Source organism: Oryctolagus cuniculus, chromosome 3 (assembly GCF_964237555.1).
Source record: "Oryctolagus cuniculus chromosome 3, mOryCun1.1, whole genome shotgun sequence".
In the NCBI taxonomy this organism is placed as follows: Eukaryota; Metazoa; Chordata; class Mammalia; order Lagomorpha; family Leporidae; genus Oryctolagus; species Oryctolagus cuniculus.
Window position 1 is genome coordinate 51,960,523 of NC_091434.1, and position 21,539 is coordinate 51,982,061.

General features: G+C 35.6%; 1 protein-coding gene across 10 annotated transcripts in view; it reads right to left on the bottom strand.

Annotated features, from left to right (window-relative positions):
• GULP1 (GULP PTB domain containing engulfment adaptor 1) overlaps positions 1–21,539 on the bottom strand; it is a 311,569-nt gene that overhangs the window by 137,639 nt on the left and 152,391 nt on the right. Inside the window, exon 1 of one of the 10 annotated variants that reach the window (XM_051848373.2) lies at positions 8,967–9,089. The exons of the other annotated variants lie outside the window; for them this stretch is intronic. The gene's annotated coding sequence lies outside the window, so the exon portion shown is untranslated. Of the gene's footprint in view, positions 1–8,966; positions 9,090–21,539 lie in introns of those variants that run through there. 10 annotated transcript variants of the gene reach the window in all.

Consider the following 21,539-nt stretch of genomic DNA (forward strand, 5'->3'; position numbering starts at 1 on the left):
ATGTTCCAATTTAGGAAACAGCCCATACAGCAGACTCATGAAATGACAATTGCTTTAAATAGCACTCTGACCTCAGAATCAGTCCTTAAGGCATTCTGTTCTAACTGAAAAGGCCAGGAAAGCATTTCAGGCATGGAAATCCAAGACACTGTGGCAAAAAACAAAAAAAAAAAAAAATCCTATATAAAGGATCTCTGTGAGAAAGACCTTAGTGGAAAGAAGTGGCCATCAAAGAAGGATGTACTTTTCTCTGAAGGGATGAGAGAACTTCTGCTTTGCTTATAGCCTTGTCTAAATACTGACGAAGACTGTGGGTTCACAAGGCTTCCATAGCCTTGGAAGCTCATGTCAGGAGTTTCAGGTGATCCCTGACATCATATATAAGATTGTTAATTGTTAAATTAAGAACAGGAGCCACTGTGCATTTACTTCCCATGCAGGACTTCTATCCCCAATGAGTTGCACTATGAGAATTAACTGTAAAACTTGTTCTCAAACAGTTTGTGTGTGTGTGTGCAAATTGTTGAAATCTTTACTTAGTATAGAGTTGGTCTTCTGTGTATAAAGTTAATTGAAAATGAATCTTATTGGAGACTGGGAATGGGAAAGGGAGGAGGTGGTGGGGTGGGTGTAGGGGTCGGAGGGCAGGTATGGTAGGAAGAATCACTATATTCCTAATGTTGTACTTTCAAATTTGTACTCATTAAATAAAAGGTTTCTTTGGGGAAAAATATAGACATTCTTAAATGTTACCAAATTATCAATTTATTCTTATAAATTTTTTGTCTTAAGAACAATAAAATGAAAAGAAGGAATGAAAACAGGAAAAAAGAAGATAAAATAATGAATACTGAAAGATACATGATAGATAAAGATAGGTATATATTATATGCACACACATATACATATCCTTGACAACTTGGAACTAAAGCTCTAAATAAATGTTTGCCAAATGATGGATCACAAAGGAAAAACCATAGAATCATGAGTTTAATATCAACTTGCTGCTGGGAGGTCATAGATGTCAAAATTTTACAAAATAGTCTGAGAATTGGGAGCATGAAAATATATGCTAAGGGTAACCACTGTAAGAACAAAACATGCACCTTTTAAATCAGATCAAATATTCAGGAAACACATACAAAATTAAATCACATTAACTAAAATACATGAAATGAGATGGCAAAATTAAAGGTTACTCATTTTATGATGTATTTTATTTGGATAAATACAAGAATTAAATGTCAAAGAGTCTTGGAATAGTCAGAAAATCAACATTTTGAATATATATTTTTCTCAAAAGACTCTCTTGAAACTAATTATTAAAAATTTAAATAATATATCAAGGAAATATAAAGAAAGTGTGTATGCCCCAGTCTTCTTTCCTGGCTTTGATAACCTCCAGGCACTCTGTTGCATGTAAATCTCATTCTCCCTATGTCTTCACATTGCCTCTATCTCTTCACATTGCATTCTCCTAGAAGGACACTTGTTACCTTGGTTTGAAGCCCACCCTACCCCAGTGTGACTCCAAATTTACTATCTGCAGTGACCTTACTGCCAAATAAGGTCACATTCTTACTTACTGGTAGTTAGGACTTTAAATTCTTTTTAATATGAATTGAGGGGGAGGGCATGATACAACCTGCAATAGTTATTAAATCCACAAACATATTTGATTCTGATAACATGAGGTTTATGCTAGAAATTCAAATATCATTCAACCTTAGAAAACTTGACTTGTGATTATAAAGTAAATTGAAGATATGTCCTTGTGAAGATTCAAAGATGAGTGAGAGGCAAAGGACAAGAGAGGGTGGGAGTAAGAGAGGGAAGGCAGGAGGGTAGGGTGGGAAGGATCATTGTGCTGTTGAAACCATATATGAAATATGTGAAATCTGCTTCCTTTAGATAAATTTTTTAAAAATTTAATTTGCCAATATATTACATCACACTGGTAGGTTGACTAAGAAAAGCATATGTATTAAATGCATAATATTCATTTGAAAGTCACAGAATTTAAAACTTTTTCATATTTAAAGATTAAAAAAAAAACCTCTCTTAACAAATTAGGAATGTATGGCAAGCTCTTTCACTCAGTAACTTGTAGCAAGCAGTATTGAATGAGGAAATCTAACATTCTCTTTCCTTCAATCAGAAAGCAAGGTAAATTTTATGTTAGCAAAGTTATGGATTCCTGCTTTAAGGATAGTAAAAGAAATGATTGTGACGATTGGAAGGGCAGAGATAAAACCAGTATTGATTATAGACAATATTATCCATGTTGTAAATGTGTGCAGAAAATCCCTTAGAATACATGTTGACAGTTCAGCAAGGTTGCCTGATCCAAAAATAAACTTTTGAAAATGAATAGCATTACACTAGACCATAATAACCGACCTAAAATGAGATGATTCAGCACAGGAATAAAACCATAGAGTATTTTGGAACTAATTTAAACAAAATTCTTAAGATCTCTATGGAGAAAAAAATGTGACACTTACATAAAAACAAAGAATTTGAACAAATAAAAATATTTCTGCCTTTGACTGGGATAATTTAACGCTATGGAAATGACCATTTTTCCTTAATAATACATATGTATATATTCATTGCATAAAAGAAACATTTTCAACTGGATTTAGTAAGTTGTGAAAATGTACTGCACATAAAATTTAAAGTAATGTTCTCTAAATGTACTATACAATTTATTTATTCTTCCAAATAAATTTCTACATAAAATCTCTTCTCTATAGATGTTAGATAAGGTTTATTCTACATTTTAGTAGATATTTAGAAATAAGTAAGTCATCCTTTTAAAAAGGAAATTAAAGGGGATGCCACAAATCAATGAAGGAAAAGAGAGACTCTTTTAACAAACAGTACTCCAAAACTTTATCATTATATGGGAAAAAATAAAACACTTATCCTTAGTAGTATACAAAGTTGGACTCCAAATGCTTTTAGACCTTAATGAGAAAATTAAAAACTAACACAAGAAAATATAGAAGACTATTAATTTTTTTTTTAATTCTTCATAGTGGGTTAAGCTACCACCAGCATCCCCTACGAGCCCTGGCTGCTCCACTTCTGATCCAGCTGCCTGTTAACACACCTGGAAATGCAGAGGAAGATGGCCCAAGTTCTTGTTTCCCTGCAATTGTATGGGAGATTGAGATGAAGCTCCTGGCTCCTGGCTTTGTCTGGCCCAGTCCTGACCATTGTGGCCATCTGGGGAGTAAAACAGTGGATAGATAGAAGCTCTCGCTCTCGCTCTCTCTCTCTCTCTCTCCCTCTCTGACTTTCAAATAAATAAATAAGTCTTAAAAGAAAACAACTCTATGCTACAATGCCAGCCCCACATGTACTGTTAAATAAATAAATAAATGTGGGACCAGTGCTATGGTGTAGTGGGTAAAGCCAAGCCTGCAGTGCCAGCATCCCACGTGGGTTTGAGTCCCAGCTCGTCCACGTCCAATCCAGCTCTCTGCTATGGTGTGGGAAAGCAGTAGAAGACAGCCCAAGTCCTTGGACTCCTGCACCCACAAGGGAGACTGGGTTGAAGCTCCTCGCTCCTGGCTTCGGATTGGCCCAGCTCCAGCCATTGAGGCCATTTGGGGAATGAACCAGCAGATAGAAGACCTCTCTCTCTCTCCATATATATATATATATATATATATATATATATGCCTCAATAACTCTGCCTTTCAAATAAATTTTAGAAAATGCAATTTTCAACTACATTATATTATGCCAATTTAACTGGAGAACTTAGAAAATTATTCTACACACTAAAGACGATAATGCAAGGTTATAAAATAATGTTAAAGCGTGAACCATTATTATAACTTTGAGTCACTAGAGCCATCTGGAAAAGATTAAAGACTAGCTATTATCAAAGGTCCATTTAATCCATTTAAATCAGATAAAAAAGAAAACCTTCACATAATTCTAATACATAACCAGTGTTAAGGTAACTGACATAGTTACTTTCAGGAACCATTGGTGACAATCTTTAACTAGTGTGACTTATTTGAAGAACAACTCATACTGCTTAAACAAACTGAGTGTTCACATTCTTGTGACTCAGAAACTTCATTCCTGGGTATACACTCCAAAGGAATTATCATAAATCCACAAGGGCTAGTTTGAGGACCCCCATAACTGTACTGTGTGCAGTGGTGAAGAGAAATCCAGATGTCCAGTAGCAGCAGAGGAGATAGGAAAAAAGTGGTAGCTGTTAGATATTTCCCATGAAATACTATGCACAAAAATCAATTAAAAATAGTAATTAAACATCATGAATTAACCTTAGAAAAAATGCTGACTTTAATAAAAGTGAACAACCTATTTCCCCAAATTAAATAAGGTTATATATATAACAACACATTTCAAAAGAATAAATACAAACTATATATGTATATATATATATACATACACATATACACACACATATTAATTGACTGTGTTGAAAATGAGAGGAAAATGACACAAAGGAATACTGCAGAAGAAAGAAAGTGACTTTGAATAGACCTAATCAATAATGGTAGGGTATAATGACATAAGATGTGATTATTTTAAGACTTTATAGTGGTGGTGAATTCATTAATGTTGGTACAAGGTGGGTGCCTTCTAGCTATTCTTCTGCATTTAGTCATCTAGGGTTCAGGGAGTCCTGTGATTCATTTTTAGGTGGTATCAGAGCCTTTGCTCTTCTCTATCTCCTGTAGTCAAATGGATCACAGTGGTAACCCGCTTGAAGATTCAGCACCTAGTCAGTAATCTGCATAGCATCTGCATCTTCTATCTCATCTTAGAGGGACAGGAAAAGCTTCATGTTCCTACACATTTGCTTTGTTCTACTTTAATCCTATTTCTTTTCAATACCTCAGAATTAGTAGTTTTGTAATCCTCACTCCGTTTATTTAAAATCATGAGAGTGTATTACAGATTTTTCTCCCAACTTTTTGCTACAAGGTTCTTGAAATTTTGATTCCTTTTTTTCCACAGAGTCACGTTGTCTGACTTTTTGTAATGTTCTTTGATTTATATATCAAAGGGAAAGCTAGCCGGTCTAAATATGTGGATGAACATTGAGACGAGAACTTAAGGACACCTGCTACTTCTCTTTCTTTTTAATTGAGTGAATCTTGGTGCTATGGTTTAAGAAGTGGATACTTCAGGAAAGCAAAGTTTGAGAGGTATAATCTAAGACCTCTAGGATATGCTACTTCTGAGATATTAACATAACATCTCAAAAGAGATGCTAAGTAAGAAGTTTGATGTAGATGTTTGTTCTGGACAGAAAGGTAGGAGTAGAGATGTAGTTTTCAAAATAACCAGCTTATAAATGATGAAAACAGTAAAGAGCTGAATTGGGTCTCAGTGCGTGTCTATCCTTACATATTAGTTACAACATAAAAAGCAAGTTAGGAATGGATAAGAGGCTCTCACTGAGGTCAAATTCCAGCAAAGAAGCTCTGCTGTCCAGTACCCAGATGACAAATGTTTTTATAATGAGAGAAGATTGTTAAATGATACTGACAATTCTACAAAGAGGACGCCTGAGAAATGGCCATTAGTTTCACAATATGGAAACCTTCACATTGAAATTTCAAAGGAAAGGAGGGTAAGAGAGCTTGGTTGGTACTGGTTTCTGAGAGAATAAGAAGTGAAAAGTAGAAAAAGGAAGTAGGGAATCTCTAGGAATTTTCGTACAAATATAAACAAAGAAATACTACAGGAACTGGAAGATGAAATAGACTCAAGGAATTGATATTTTGTGAGGAACCACTGCATGTGTATTTACACTGATGGAAAGATCACATTAACAAGGAAAAATTGGTGCTACAAAACAGACAGAGGATAAATGCAGGAACAAATTTCTTGAATAGGCTCGAAGGGATATGGTCAAATCCACAAACGAAGATAAACAGAGGGACAATTCAGTCATCATATTATAAAGAAAGGCTGACTCATGGGAATACATAAAAATACTTGAAAGTTTGGTGCATTTGATGGTGGGAAAATATTTTGAGTGATTTTAATCACCTGATGAAAAATGCAGTCCAAAAGTAAAATAAGGCTAATAAACACGTTTATGTGTGTTTGTGTAATGTAAGTGTGTTTGTTCCAGCCACATTATCTGCTTAAGTGAAGAAGAGTACATCATCGTTAACAGAGGTTGGGATTTTGACATGCACATAACGTGCCAAAAGTGTCTTGGAAAGTTGTATTCCATTTATTGAAGTAAAGTTAGCTTTGAAATTTATTCAGGCTTAGAAACTACATTTAACACTTTTGTTTCTTCTTTTCATCATATCCCTTTATTCTAATCAACACCAATGTTCACTTATAATTTTGTGCTTCAGGAATATTTTAAAAATCATCATACTACAAAAATGTTATTCAAAAAATAATGATCGGATGGGAAAATGTAAACATATTTATAGTCACACATTTTGTAATATTAACATGCTTACACCTATGAAAGTTTTCTTGCAAGTTCCCCTAACAAGGCAGGGAAGAGGAAGAAGATGTATTTTATTATTCTTATGCTGAAAGCAGATTTCAGCAAAAATGAGGATCAGTGACTGTAATTCTAATTCCTTTATATATTAATGTCATGATTTTTAAGATTTGGGCTTTAGCATTCCCTTCCCCACGGGTCTTCTTGCCCAGTATGAGTAAGACCATGCGGCCTTGATCTACCAGAGGGAGTGAGCAGATCTCAGTGAGCAGCCAAGAGTGCAGCATCATCTCTGGCTACAGGGTGGAAAAACAGAAAAGCCAAGGGCACCTGAGGAGCCTGCATGTGCAATTAGGCAACTTCCCATCTCTAACTTAGAACATCTTCTCCCACTAGAAAGCATGAAACCCTGGCCTGTCTTTTCTTGTACTGCTGCAATCCATTCCAGCAACAGTGATTTCTATTGTTAAAGTGATCACCAAATGAAAAGATACTAGGCTAACAGCGGTCTCTTCTTTTGAGCAAGTTATTGAAAGATAAAGATAATAATCCAAAACACATTTAAGTCCTTGTTCTCTATATCTCGGACTATGTTAATAATTGTTATAATTTAGCCTTTTACTTCCAAAAAAGCAAAAGGAACACTGAAAGTCCTCAAGTACTCACATGTGTGATTGGTGTTTGTGCCTTTGCTGAACTATGGCTTGAGTTTTAAAGAACAATGCTATTGAGTTACACTGACCAAACCATGTAAATGGAAAGTCCTATAAGAGATAACAGGGCAGATATAATGAGTTACTGTAAAAGTATTCACACTAATATTTCTGTGAAGGCCTAAACATGCAAAATATCTAGAATAATAAATATTTAGAGTAAAATCATATTATAGTATAATCACAATGTTAACATTTGCTTTTCTAGAAATCTCAATATTTTTAGTTTCTCTCAATTTTATCAGTGTTCTGTATATGTATAATCATGCAAGATTAAAGAGCTGTTGACAATAAATATTTTGTGAACTGGCTAATTCTAACACATAAATAGGTATCTGTTACAGATACATAAATGGAAGACCAAAGTGAGTAACTCCATCTGGAAAAGAGCAAGCACACGTTTTCATAGATGTGACCATTCAAATGGACCATTGTACAGACTATCTTCAAGAACAGCGTAGTCTATATTTCTGTTATATTATCACACACTTACTGCTATAAGTGCAAATAATTTTACAAAATCTACTTATTATTTTTGTAAAACACCATGTAAAATGTTAACAAAATATTAAAATTCAATCTACAGTAACAAGAATATTGCGAAACCACTGCAATGTGGAATACTATTCTCAACTTGGCGAGGCACTTATATCATGATATTAACAGAGTGGTGTAGTGCAAGGGATTTAGCATTTGCTGTTTTGAAAAACATGTAAACAATATACTCATTATGTTCAGAATACAAAACACAGTGAGAAAACATCCTTACATAACATGAATCTTCAGAGTTTGTAAGTAAGTGGGGCAAAACACAGTTGGTCTCCTTATAGTCACTGGTATCTGCCAAGGAGACGTGAACTCTGTGACCAGAGTGCGCCTCTCATATACTGCATTTTTATATCATAACCCTGCTGTCAGGCACAGTCCTTCCAGGCCTGCTCTGCTTGCAGTTCAGTGTCCTCAAGGTGCAAATAGTCCTCCTTCTGTGATTCATCTGTGAAACACACAGTGATTTTTGGATCTGGTGCGCCCTTTCTTTCCGCTATTCTTAACACATAAAAAAAGAGGAGTCAGGAAAGCAAGGTTTTCAGATTTAGTGACACCTAGCCACAAAAGAAATGAGTCTGTCTGGAAATACTGAGACTGCTTGGTCCCTAACCTCCTTCTATTTAAAAAGCTAAGTGTGTGTAACAGAAAATGTTCAATAGGGAAGTGTATATGGTTGCTTTTAATGATACAAAATTATCAAACACTCATAATTATAAAACAATTCATTCTGATTACATACATCTTTTATTAAAGTTTACTTCTTACATTAGAGAAATATTTTATTTTGGACAGTTAGTAGCATAAATTGAGGTCTGTATGCTTTCTTTAGAGTTAACATATTAAGTTACTATAAGTTGTTACATAGAAATCAAATGCATCACTCAGTTTAAAATGAATTATTGCAATTTTAAATTTGTCCCTTTTTCTCCTGGTACACACTAGGTACAAAATAATCAACTGTAAATATAAACACGATGTAAATTTCCCGGTGACCTTTTTACAAAGGCCAGAGCAAGGCACACTTTTAAAACATACGCATATATTAAATATATTAATATTGAGAATAATAACTACAAGAAGCCTAAGTTAAAATAAGCAGCTTTAAATTACGGAATACTAGCAAAGTATAAAGGCTCTTTAAGTACTGGAATCTGTTCACTTAACTCATCTAGTATAATTATCAGCAAATAACCATAATTTAATAACAAAAATGCAATATATGTCAATACATGTACCATTAAAGAAGTCTTGTCTTGGGTCTTGGTAGAGGTGAAATCAAAACTCTCTTTCAAAGAGAAACAAATGTGGGGTCCTCTCATGTTTCCAATGCTTTGTGTTTTTTGTTCTATTAACATTCTATTCTCATAATGCAAACCGTATGCGACAATGTGCAGCACAGGCTCATTCTTTAACATCGCACAAATGTGCTCACTCAGCAGTTCAACAAAAGTGACAGAATTGTTGTGAATTCTTTGATCATTTCTATGCCAATGTTAACCAGTCAAAATAAAATAATGTGTCCTTTCTCAGTAATAGACCATGTGTTTTAGATTATAAATTGTTACAAAATTTGGGTGGAAAACAAGCTTCTATAAAAAATTGAATCTAGAAAGCATCAGTCAAAACACAATGCTAATAGTTTAGATGCCAGTAGTGGTTTGTTTTAAGCTAAAAAGAGCCACTACATTTTGCAGTATGAATGGGAACAAATACTCATTTACTAATTGAGTAGTCTGCTAAGAGAGTTAGGTAAAACTTATTATTTTCGTAGCAAAAGTCAGAAACTGAGAAATAGGAGCACTCGTGCTAAGGCATAATGGTTTTCAGCTGTGAGACAGAGGGTGCTTGAACGAAAAACCTTGCTGAGCAGAGAAGTCTAGGCTCCTGAAACCTGAAGTAATCCTACCCTCACTTTTGTTGTAACGCCTGTTTTGTACTATTGAAGAGTAATTCCTTCTAGAAGTTTATACAGTCCAAGTATACCCACTACACAGAAATTCATCTTTGCCTTAAAAAATAATTCATCTTGGACCACTAAGTGCACTGACTTTAACATTCAAAGAAAAATATATGATAGTACATATGTAGACACAAATAAGTAATGGGTATATCTATGCAGCAATGATAAAACCACCACTTCCAAATTTGTGCATTCTAAATTGTTTCCTGTATCTTGTTATTCTAGGTCACTATTATTCCTTTAATATAGAATATTGGCTAGAAATAGTTCATAAAGAATGGTTGGGGGTGGCATTTAGCTTAGGAGTTCCAACATCTTTTAAGATGCCCAGGTACCATGTTGGAGTGCCTGGGCTCAATACATGGCTTTGGCTTCTAACTCCAGCTTCCCAGGAAGTAGTGGTGATGACTGAAGTAGGTTCCTGCCACATACGTGGTAAACCTGGATTGAGTTCCTGGATCTCAGCTTCTGACCCACTCAGTGCTGGCCACTCTGAGGAAGTAAACCAGTAGATGGGAACTCTGTTTTATACACACACACACACACACACACACTCTCTCTCTCTCTCTCTCTCTCTCAAATAGCTAAACTCTTAAAAGAATGGATTATCCTACTCTAATATAACTTTAACACACACCATGGTTATATAAAGTTCATCATAAACCATGGAAAAATTACATATTCAAATATTAAGATAAACATAGTAATTAGACAACAAATAAATGTGATTCTGAGGGAAAGCTCCTACTTTATCCTCAGAAAACAGAGTGATTTTGGTCACTTCTAATAAATCCTAATAATAAGTGGTATGACACCCAGGATATAGTGCAAGAACTTCAAAGTGCTTTTCTTAATGTTGTTTGTGATGGTAATATAACACATATTTTTGGCAGTTTATTCATATCATGTGCATTTTTAATATTTGGATAATCATGAATTTTTACACAGACCATAGGTATGCAGAATTTGTTAGAGACAGAGAAAAAGAAAGAAAGTCAGCTGAAACTTAAATGGATGCCATTATAAAAGGAGAAGGAAAGGAAAGGAGGGAGAAATAAAATCAGAAGCAAGAAGAAAATTTTTCTAAATATTTAAAGAATAAAAAATGAATACATTCTAATGGCCACTGAAAGACTGCTAAACCCTGCCTTCTTTAAAGTTGAAGCAAAATTAATTTCAAGCTAAATTTGCCAATAATGTAGCAATAACTCATTTTGGCCATAATCTCATACAGTTCTTCTAATGCATTATTTCCAGGCATGATTTCAAGACTGAATCCTAGAGCAACAATGGGAATTGCACTGCAATCCTTTGCATTAGCAGAAATACATTCTCGTTTGGAAAATCTATAGTAGAAACACTCATTTTAATTTTCTAGCTCATCATTATGCTGCATGCCCTGTGCTGCACAGACCAAGCCACAGAAGTGATGATGGCTCACATGTTTGTGCTATCTGTATTCTGATACTGTTACATATCGAATTCCGCAGTGCTGATACTAGAAGTATATTTACTATCTAATTAGCACCTGTTCTATCCAATTTCCTTAGACAGATGTAGAAGTATTAGGGGGGCTGACCAAAGCTGTAAATCATAGAGGCTCACTTGAAGGAAGGGAAGGAATACATACAAAGGATACAGAAAAGGAAGAGGAAAAAACACTAAAACAGAACCCATTTAAACATACTTCCTACCCTTAAGGTTAATTCACTACTTGATAAGATAAATGAAATTAGAGTTTTTTTTTTTTTTTTTAACCTAGCTTATTTTTACAAGATAAATATTCTGGTTCTCTGAAAAGCTAGGGAAAAGGGGTAGAAGGACACTACTAAAAATGAGGCATTCAGGTGAGATGAAATGGGTGTATTCACTGTGCCAGGCTCTATGCATTTAAATGCTTCCACATATGCTCTCATCTAACACAGTTATTCTCTAAAGAAGATAATATAGCTTTATTTTAAAGATGAAGGTGGAGAGGTTCGCAGAGGTGATCTCTAAGATCAAACAGGGAAAGACACAGTAAATATCTTCTAGTGGTAAATTCATGAGATCTTTTTCACTATATTAGAAACGTGATACAAATTTATTCTCATGTGTTTTCCAAAGGAATATGATTTTGTTAGGTAAAACTTTTTCAGTTTTGTGGCTCAATAAATGTTTTGGGATAATGTAATGTAACAGAAGTTAGGATTGCTGAGAGAGAAAAAATTAGGATCCAAATTGAATATCATAGTATAGGACAAAGAATTAAATAAATATGCTCCAAAACTAGATCATTCATAATTGACAATACTACTTCTATGCTTGCTGTCAGTTATCTACTTGAGCTTTGTAATGCTTTTAACTTGCTGCCTTATCAACATAAGGAATTAAACGTTCCATAAATTTCATTATCTCTGAATTCAAAACAAACATCTCTGATTTTACCTCTTATATGCAGACGTAGCACAGAATATGTGTTCTCATGTTTCATTTTTTTCTTCAAATTAAGTTTCTGAATTTGCTTAGACCAGCATGATCTATAAATTCCTAGAGTAGCATACTTTATGTTATATTTTATCTTGAAAAGAATGAATTTGAACTCTTTTCCCATAGGACTTCTTGTGATCACTTATAAAAGAGCAAGACACACAAAGTGGGCCATGTGTCTATGAATAAATTAAACCAGCAGGTTCATGAATAGTTACATTCCTTGTTTCAATCTCATTTCCAGGGAGCTGTGAAGATTTGGTGTACCATATATTTGGCACCTACTGTGTGCCTGGCAATAAATTAGTGCTTTAAAAAACACAGCTTTCATTTATTTCTCAAAATGATACTTTCAGAAAGGTAGCTATTCAATATGATTGTATTTGAACCAATTTAGCAAAATGATTTGCCCAAATGCACATCCAAAACAAATAGTAGATTCAGAATTTTACTTAAGTTGATGTAACTCTAATTGATATTTAGGAACATACCCCTATATCAAAGTGACTCCCATGTTAGATTCGTTATAATACAGCAAAATCTAAAATATTATTTAGAATGACATTGACCAAAGCAACCTTTGCTTCCAAACCTATCAAACATCTAGCAAGAAATACCAAGGTATCATTAACTAAAAACGTGCTTCAATTCACACAAGTTAAAATGCCGAAATTTTATTTATATGCTGATTGAAATGTAATGTTTTCAAGTCTTTCCTAATAAACACAGAAGGGGACAAGAAAATCCTGTTTGTCAGATGATGCACTGGTAATGAAGTGATTTCTATCAGACAAGTCATTTGTCACAGAGGACAGCCAAGCAACCTAAACCCAGTAATAATGGAAGAATCAAAACAGAAAAATCCAGCAGGCAAAGTACAACTCACGTCTAGGAAGCTAAGGATTTTGTACTCTATGAACGATTTTATGCTGCCATGTAAGAGTAACCAAGCTTGCAAACTTGGGTTCAGTTCAACTTACTTGGAATTATTTTGGGAATGCAAATAGCATACTAAAAGTGGTTTGCACAACAGGGTCTTATTATCTTCCATAACAAGAAATCAAAAAGTAAATGGTTTCCAGTTTGGCAAATACAACAGCACATAGCTATTACCAAAGACCTTGCTGTTTTAATTTTTTCTGCTCTCCCATCATCAGCACAAGGACTGTTGTTTTTTGGTTGTTGCTACAGAGTTATAAGTTGGCTGTCCATATTCATGTGAAAAAACACAAATGTTAGTAGAAGGATCTTTAAATTTATTACAGGAAAAAATATTCTAGAAGTTCCCAACTCATAGGTCACATGACTACACGGTTATCTGCCAGCAAGAATAGGAAAATGAGTAAGTCATTTTAGCCCCCAGTGGCTATAGGTTCACTGACAAGGAAGAAAAGGTTAACGAATGGTAAGCTAAAAGGGTTGACCATGTGGATATCTGTTATCATAAACAAGTCTTAAGTGATCATTCCCTACAAGAGAATGAAGTTAAAATTATTGACATTTTCAAAAACGTTTCTTTTTCTGTCTTTCCCTAACCATCTATAAAGAGTATAAGGAGATTGGAAAATGTATTTTAATTCCTAGATTAATAATAATTTATAATGGAAAAATAATTCTAGAAGAATATTACATGTATAAGATAAAATTATCCTTTTCAATGCCAGGTGATACCATCCTAAATATCCTGAAAATGAGAGCTTTCTACTAAAGACTAATGGAAGGCACTAAAGTGAGTACATGCATCCAGTATCATGACAAACCCAGAGAGGAGTCCATGTGTACCGACTGGAAGTGAAAATAAATATGTTGAGGCCTCATATATTCCCTTCCTACTACTAATCCCTTGTATTTCAACAATATCACAATTATTTTTTATGAAAACTCATGGTGACTAGACCACTTAGTATTGCATCATTTTCGGCCTATTTTATTTTTAATATATTTGTATTAATATAAAGAGAAGAGATTTCATGAATGTCAAAGATACAATGCAGTAGAGTAGATGGAATAGTTCTTGTTTAGCCAATCCATACCAAGTCCCCTTCCACTTACTACTCATATCTCTGAATTATTCTCCACCTAATAAAACATATGCTCTGTTCTTATGTCTTCCTTTCTCAATGTTTTCTTTCTTTTTTTTTAAACAATCCATATGATAATGTGTGTGTGAGTGTGTGTGAAACTGTTTTCACTGAAGGGTCCACACAGATGGCAGGACATACTGAAGAGGCTGAGGAAGAAATCTAGAATTCAGATAGGGCTGAGTAGCATAGTTTAAAGTTTATGCACCAACAGCAAGATACATCACTGGACCTGAAACTAAGAATAGAAATTTTGCCTCTGCCTAGAATGAGCATATTTCCCTCTCTGACAATTGAAAAGGTATATTATAAATTTGACAAAAGAATGAGAGTGTCAACATTAGAAAATAGCAGGTGACTTAACCAATTGGAATCTACTTTGCAGTTGCTTCATATTCTTAGAATTCTGTCATTCAAAATCCACTATGTGTTACACAAATTCTTAAAAAAAAAGCTTTGTTAATTTTTTGTTAGAGTTAGGTAGGAACTTACAGAATATTTTTAGTGGAACCTATCTTTACCCCAGAAGAAAACAGGGAGAATATTTGCTGTCCTGGAATGTACAACCTCAGAATTTCAATAAGAATTTATTGACTACTTAAGTTCTATCAAGCACTGAGCCTGGCATTTTCCAGCAAACCAGCCCAGTTATGTGCTATGTCTGGAACACTTATGGCATATACACAAATTGCTATGATACAATGTGGTCATGGACAACTGCCATGTGGCTGTGAGAGGCAAGAGTGATCCAGAAGCTCAGGGAAGGCAGAAATCACTCCTGGCTGGCTTAAGGAGGAGCCGGCTTTTCCAGTGAAATTTAGGGTAGGGACACTTCAATATACATTGATATTAGATACTGATCATGGAAAATATGGGTTTTTTTTTTTGACAGGCAGAGTTACACAGTGAGAGAGAGAGACAGAGAGAGAGTTATAGACAGTGAGAGAGAGAAAGAGAGAGACAGAGAGAAAGGTCTTCCTTCCCTTGGTTCACTCCCCAAATGGCAGCTATGGCCGGTGCGCTGCGCCAATCCGAAGCCAGGAGCCAGGTGCTTCCTCCTGGTCTCCCATGCGGGTGCAGGGCCCAAGCACTTGGGCCATCCTCCACTGCCCTCTTGGGCCACAGCAGAGAGCTGGCTATAAGAGGAGCAGCCAGGACTAGTACCCGGCACCCCAACCGGGACTAGAACTCGGGGTGTCGGTGCCACAGGCGGAGAATTAGCCTAGTGAGCCACGGCACTGGCCAGAAAATAAGTTTTTAAAATATTAATATGCACATGGCAGCAAAAGCAAGTAGAGTTTAAGTTTTTATAGTTTAAATGTCAAACTGCATGTACACTGTATACAATACAAGGTTTTACAGTATATAGAAAAGGAGTTTTCAAAAAGTCCAGCTGTGGCGCAGTGAGTTAATGCCCTGGCCTGAAGCGCCGGCATCTCATATGGGTGCTGGTTCTAGTCCCGGCTGCTCCTCTTCCAATCCAGCTCTCTGCTACATCCTGGGAAAGCAATAGAAGATGGCCCAAGACCTTGGGCCCCTGCACCCGCGTGAGAGACCTGGAGGAAGCTCCTGGCTCCTGGCTTCGGATCGGCACAGCTCCGGCCGTTCCGGCCATCTGGGGAGTGAACCATCGGACAGAAGACCTTTCTCTCTCTCTGCCTCTCCTCTCTCTGTGTAACTCTGACTTTCAAACAAATAAATAAATCTTTATAAAAAAAGCATGGAAAATGCTATAAACAAGCTATGCATGGATTTCAAAAACAAAACTGTACCAAAATTAACTAGTCTTTCCATTCCATTTTTCCAAAAACTTTTTGGAAACAAGTCTACAAAAAGTCTCCTCCTATGCTGTGGAATGACTAAATCCAGCTTATTAACACATGCATTACCTCACAAAGTTACCATATTTATTGTGAGAGTACTTTATAACCATTCACTTAGCATTGTTTAATAATACAATGTACTGTTAACTATGGTCTTCATGTTGATCTAAATTTAATCCTCAAGGAACAGTAGAATTTGATTAAGGGAAATGTACCGGCATGAAGATCAGCTAAGTAGAGTACTTCAATGGTCTGGATTGAAGATGGCAAAGACCCTTAAGTAGAACTAGATGCTTAAGTAGAAAGATGCTGGAACTGGCCATGGGCAAAAAAAAAAAAAAAAAAAAAAAAAAAAAAAAAAAGTATTTCTAAAGGGGTTTTTTCTTTTTTTTGAGTAGAAAAACAATGTACAATTTTTCTTTTCAGAGGAAAAGCAAATATCACCAGAATTCTTATTCTCTGATATATTTAAAATTCCATTTTCAATTACTATTATAAATTCATATAGTATTTGGTTTGAGTTATTTTATAACGTTATCTTCTAGGGGCCAGTGGTGTGTGATACAGCAGATTACGCCACCACCTGGAGCATCCCATATTGGAGTACTGGTTATAGTTCCTGCCACTCTGCTTCTGATCCAGCTCCCTACTAATTGCACCTGGGAGAGCAAAGGATGATGGTCCAAATACTCGTGCCTCTGCCACCCATGGCGAGGGGGCTGGGAGGAGGGGCCTGGATGGAATTTCTGGCTCCTGGTCCTGGTTATTGTTGCCATTTGGGGAGTAAACCTATCTATGGAAAATCTCTCTCTGTTTCTCCCCTGCCTTTCTGTCACTCTGCCTTTTAAATAAATATTTTTAAAAATCATCTTTTAGCAAAATAGATTTTTAAAGAACTATGTAAAATTTGTAACCTAAACTTCCAATAATGTAAACTGAGGAAGTATTTTTATAAATAGGAAAAAGCAACTCCACATTTCCTTTTTTCCTTAGGTTCTAGAATTGTAATCATTAAAATTATTTTCTTATGGTGAAATAGTAGTAGCCATTCTGTTTGACAATAAATTACATTTACACAGTTCCTATTTAATGTCTTCAATATGATGGATGTGGGTTTAGATCTGATGTTGAACATTTGGAAGCCTTCAAGAATCAGGAGGTAAAATAAACATGTAGATCACGCCAGCTGCAACACAATAGGGGTCATGGGGCCAGTGAGGAAGTAGAAGCATGTGTCCAAGTCTAAGGCATTCAACTGACCCCTGTCCTCAGCAAGGAAGGCAGGACAGGGTGGAGCCCTCTGCTCTAGCTAAAGCTACAGTCTCTCTATGTACACTTGCTAATTCGTATTTCCCTTGTGCCTCTTCTCTCCAAGACCATCATATAAATCCAGAAGGAGACACACATGGAACGGATTTAGTCATTAGAAGCATGAATAATTTAAGGGAGGTGGTTGTTGTTGCTGTTTTACAGGGCACCTGGGCTTCCAGTCCCTGAGACTTACCCAAAGGTAAACTTTGTTTTCTTGGTAACTCCTCCCTGGCACAAAGCTGAAAGGCAGGCTGCTTTTAACAAAGGGACTTGGAATTAAGAGGAGGGCTGAATCTGCTCAAGTAAAATCTAATCTTTTAAATAACAGTAGTGAATTTTATAATGCCATTATTTAATCAGCAAAATACATATAAGCTCTGATTCAGATTTGTCATAACATAGGAAAAGCTTAGCGCTGTTAATTTTTACAAAGCCAAACATTACTTCTTCCCTTTATACATACTGACTCAAATAATTCCCTCAAAAATGCTATCAGTTAGGTACACTTACTACCCAGTTTTCAGAGGAAGAGAAGGAGAGGTTGAGAAACCTGCCTATAGTCACTTAAGTGGTAAGTGACAGAGGAGGACCCAGGTTCTCTGATTTCTTCATACTTTCTAGAGAACATCTCCGTACTTAGCTAAAGTCAAATATAAAACTAAAAAAGACTTCCACAGACTTTAAATACCTTACTTCTCTAAAAAGTGTCTTAGAAAGTAATTTTGCATTCTTTTCATAAATACAACATTTTACTTATAAACTGTTTATCATCAAAACCTTGTTAATCCCCTCACTCTTCCTTCTGTTACATGGTCAGAACGTGACTAGTACTGTTGATGACTTTCAATGGGACTCCAAGGCTCATGCCCCAGTACACTTACCAATTGTTAATATAAGTTGTAAGAAAATACAAAAATAACAATGAAAAGAAACCACATTATCTCATGGCTAAAAAATTGTAGTTGTGTGAGAGGTCTCTACATTTTATTAAAAACATCAAATGGAAGAAAATTAATCTTGACCTTTACATGTAAATTTCAAATGCCACCAACCATTGTTTTAATTCCAAATGTGTCCATTATTTTCCTTTACACACCAAAAATTTAAACTCTGTAATTATTGTTGGAAGAAAAGTTTTACTGACATTCAAACAATAAGAGAACATTTCCATTTGCTGACATCTGATATTTTCTACCCATGTACTTTAAAAGGGATATTTTTTATGTTTTTGAGAAACCGTCAACATCTCATTGTAAAGTGTAACTCAAAAATGTTTACTTGTTCAGTAAACCGAAGCCATTTTACGTTTGTTACATTATTAGATCACAGAATTCTATGGGTCGGGGCTCTTTCTGACACATAAAGAATGAAAGAAAAGTGACTTTATTCACTTATTTAACCACACCGCAGGGACGGGAAGCTCAGTGGCAGTTGACACTGGGCACTGGGCCCAGGCCAATGTACACTAGACAAGCACCAGGCCTCTCTGCTCTTCATCCTCATTCTATGAAGGCAAGGTTTAGGCTCCCCCTTTTAGGTGTTTTCTGTTAGATTCACTATGGAGAGGTGTCTGAATCGCAACGCAAACTTCCCTTACAGAGGTTCCCAGACACCTGGTCTGAGAGCTCATGTCGGAAGAGCGGTGTTACTTTTAGGGATCCTGGCACTGGAGAACACTCCTTGGAATACTCACAGGATCTGGAAGAGTGCAGAGCTCGATGTAGGTCCAGCTCCAACATTTAGTACAGGATTGGGGTGAAAAATCAAGCCTCTTCAGGCTCAGACTCCTACACTTCAACGGTTATATAAACAGTTACCACTTATTTAACCTCCAGAGAGTGGAAAATAAGAGCGGAAACTATGGCTTACTCTAAACAGATGGATTTTGTGATGAAACATTTGTCTCCAAACTTTGTGAGATTTCTTTATCACACAATGGGCCAGTGTCTTTACCTTGCCCAACAAGGCTGCTGCAAAGCCTTTGCCTTCTATGTAAGCAAACCAAATCAGAGCAAGGGTCACTGTCAGTTAAGATTTATTTTGTCCTTTGAGATTTATTCTGCTGTCTTGCCATTGACTGAAACGAAAATTTCCAATAGCGTAATTAGAACCTTATCTTTTTTCCTACCCAAGTTCATTCATGTTACATATAGTATTAATTAGTAACATAAATAAACTAATTAATATAGCATTAATTAGTAACATGATTGTTTATGGTTCTGCTTTCAAAGTGACAACACAGAGTTAGCCATGAATGTTTTGAATATCTCCTATTTCTTGCAAAAATAACATGGTAATGGCTAGTGAACACTACAGTTAATAAAATGCGTAGTAATGACACATTAATAATACAGGTGGTGGTAAATTAAAAACATGGGTCATTTCAGGGTTGAAATACTACATTATCAAAATAAATTAATGTCCTATATACAAAGGTACTTCAAAAATTCATGGAAAAAATTAAAAATATAAATTCATTTCAGTGCAAATTTCGAAATCCATGAATATAAGAATTCTTCAAGAGGATCAAGGAAAACACGTCATGAAAAAAAAAAAAAAAACCTGCATTTATTTCCAGAATGCACATTTTATGAATGAGCTAAACTTAGCTTAAATTTTTTTTTAAGTTTCATCTACTTTCTGTTACTGCTTCACTTCAGAATTCTCTTAGATGTTTTGGTTATACTCTTATTTTGGAAAGCTATAGGCCATGCAGAAATGAGGATGTTTATAAATGACTTCCCTATCCTATCCTCTGACACTACGAGAAGTAAAGTAGATTCACTTAGTGATGTCTCTCCTGAATCACCTTACTCACAAAAAGCTATCCATACTGTCTCTCATAGTTTACTTCCCATTTTGCTTTTGTTCATGACCTGGGACAACATATTCAGAATTTTTATTTTAAATGGAGAGATACAGAAAGAGAAAATTAAAGTCTTCTTTCCCCAATCTAACCACTGTTTCTCCTCCCTTCTTGCTGTCCCTCCCTCTAGAGTTATTTCCTGGAAAGCACACTGACCACTGATAACAATCTGGTGTATACCATCACAGACTATAACCATACTCATAGGTCAAGTGTGTGTGTGCATATGAATGTGTCCTTGTGTGTTTCTCCCTTTTTTTTTTTTTTTTCCATCTGTAGCATTCTTGATGGCCAATGACCATTCTGTTGTACGGATGCACTGCAATTTATTTAAGCACATGGATATTTTCTGGTCGGCAGCTGTAAAATAAATGCTGCAGAGGAAATTCTTGAATATGTATTTTTCTGCCTATGCATTTCTGAAGGATGGATTTGTTTTCCCTTTCTAACTTTAATTTAATGTTTCTTATGTAACACTAAAAAGGAATTTGGAGAATCAAGATGATTACAATGCCATATAAAATGAGAAATGTGTTTTAAGGAACTGAGGTCTTCATCATTAGTAAAATCCATGTGTTTTCAATTCCAGTCTTCATAAAATCCACCACTTTGCAATCCTAAAGGCTATTAAGTGTTCTGAATTTACTTCATGGCAATGTTGAGAGTATCAGCTCACCATCACTTCCAAATATTTATTGAATACCAACAATTAATGGGAACTATGCCTTCTTGAAAGAATGTAAATAAATGAGACATATTTGCTAAAAAAAAAAGTAGTACATAAAAAATCTAATCAAATTCCTGAAGAAATAATTTAGTTCCTTCCTTATAAAAGACATTTTAATCTATTTACATTTATTTTGACTCTTGATGTATTTCTTTTTTTTTTTCCTCAAGATTTATTTATTTGAAAGTCAGAATTACACACAGAGAGGAGAGGCAGAGAGAGAGAGACAGAGAGAGAGAGAAAGAGAGAAAGGTCTTCCATCTGCTGGTTCACTCCCCACTTGGCCACAATGGTCAGAGCCATGCCGATTCAAAGACAGGAGCCAGGAGCTTCCTTCGGGTCTCTCACATGGGTGCAGCAGCCCAAGAACTTGGGCCATCCTCCACTGCTTTTCCAGGCCACAGCAGAGAGCTAGATCGGAAATGGAGCAGCCAGGGCTCGAACTAGTGCCCATATAGGATGCTGGCACCGCAAGCGGCAGCTTTAACTGCTATTGTACAGTGCCGGCCCCAACTCCTGATGCATTTCAATTCATTCATACTATCTTATGTTGTGAATTTTCTTAACTATA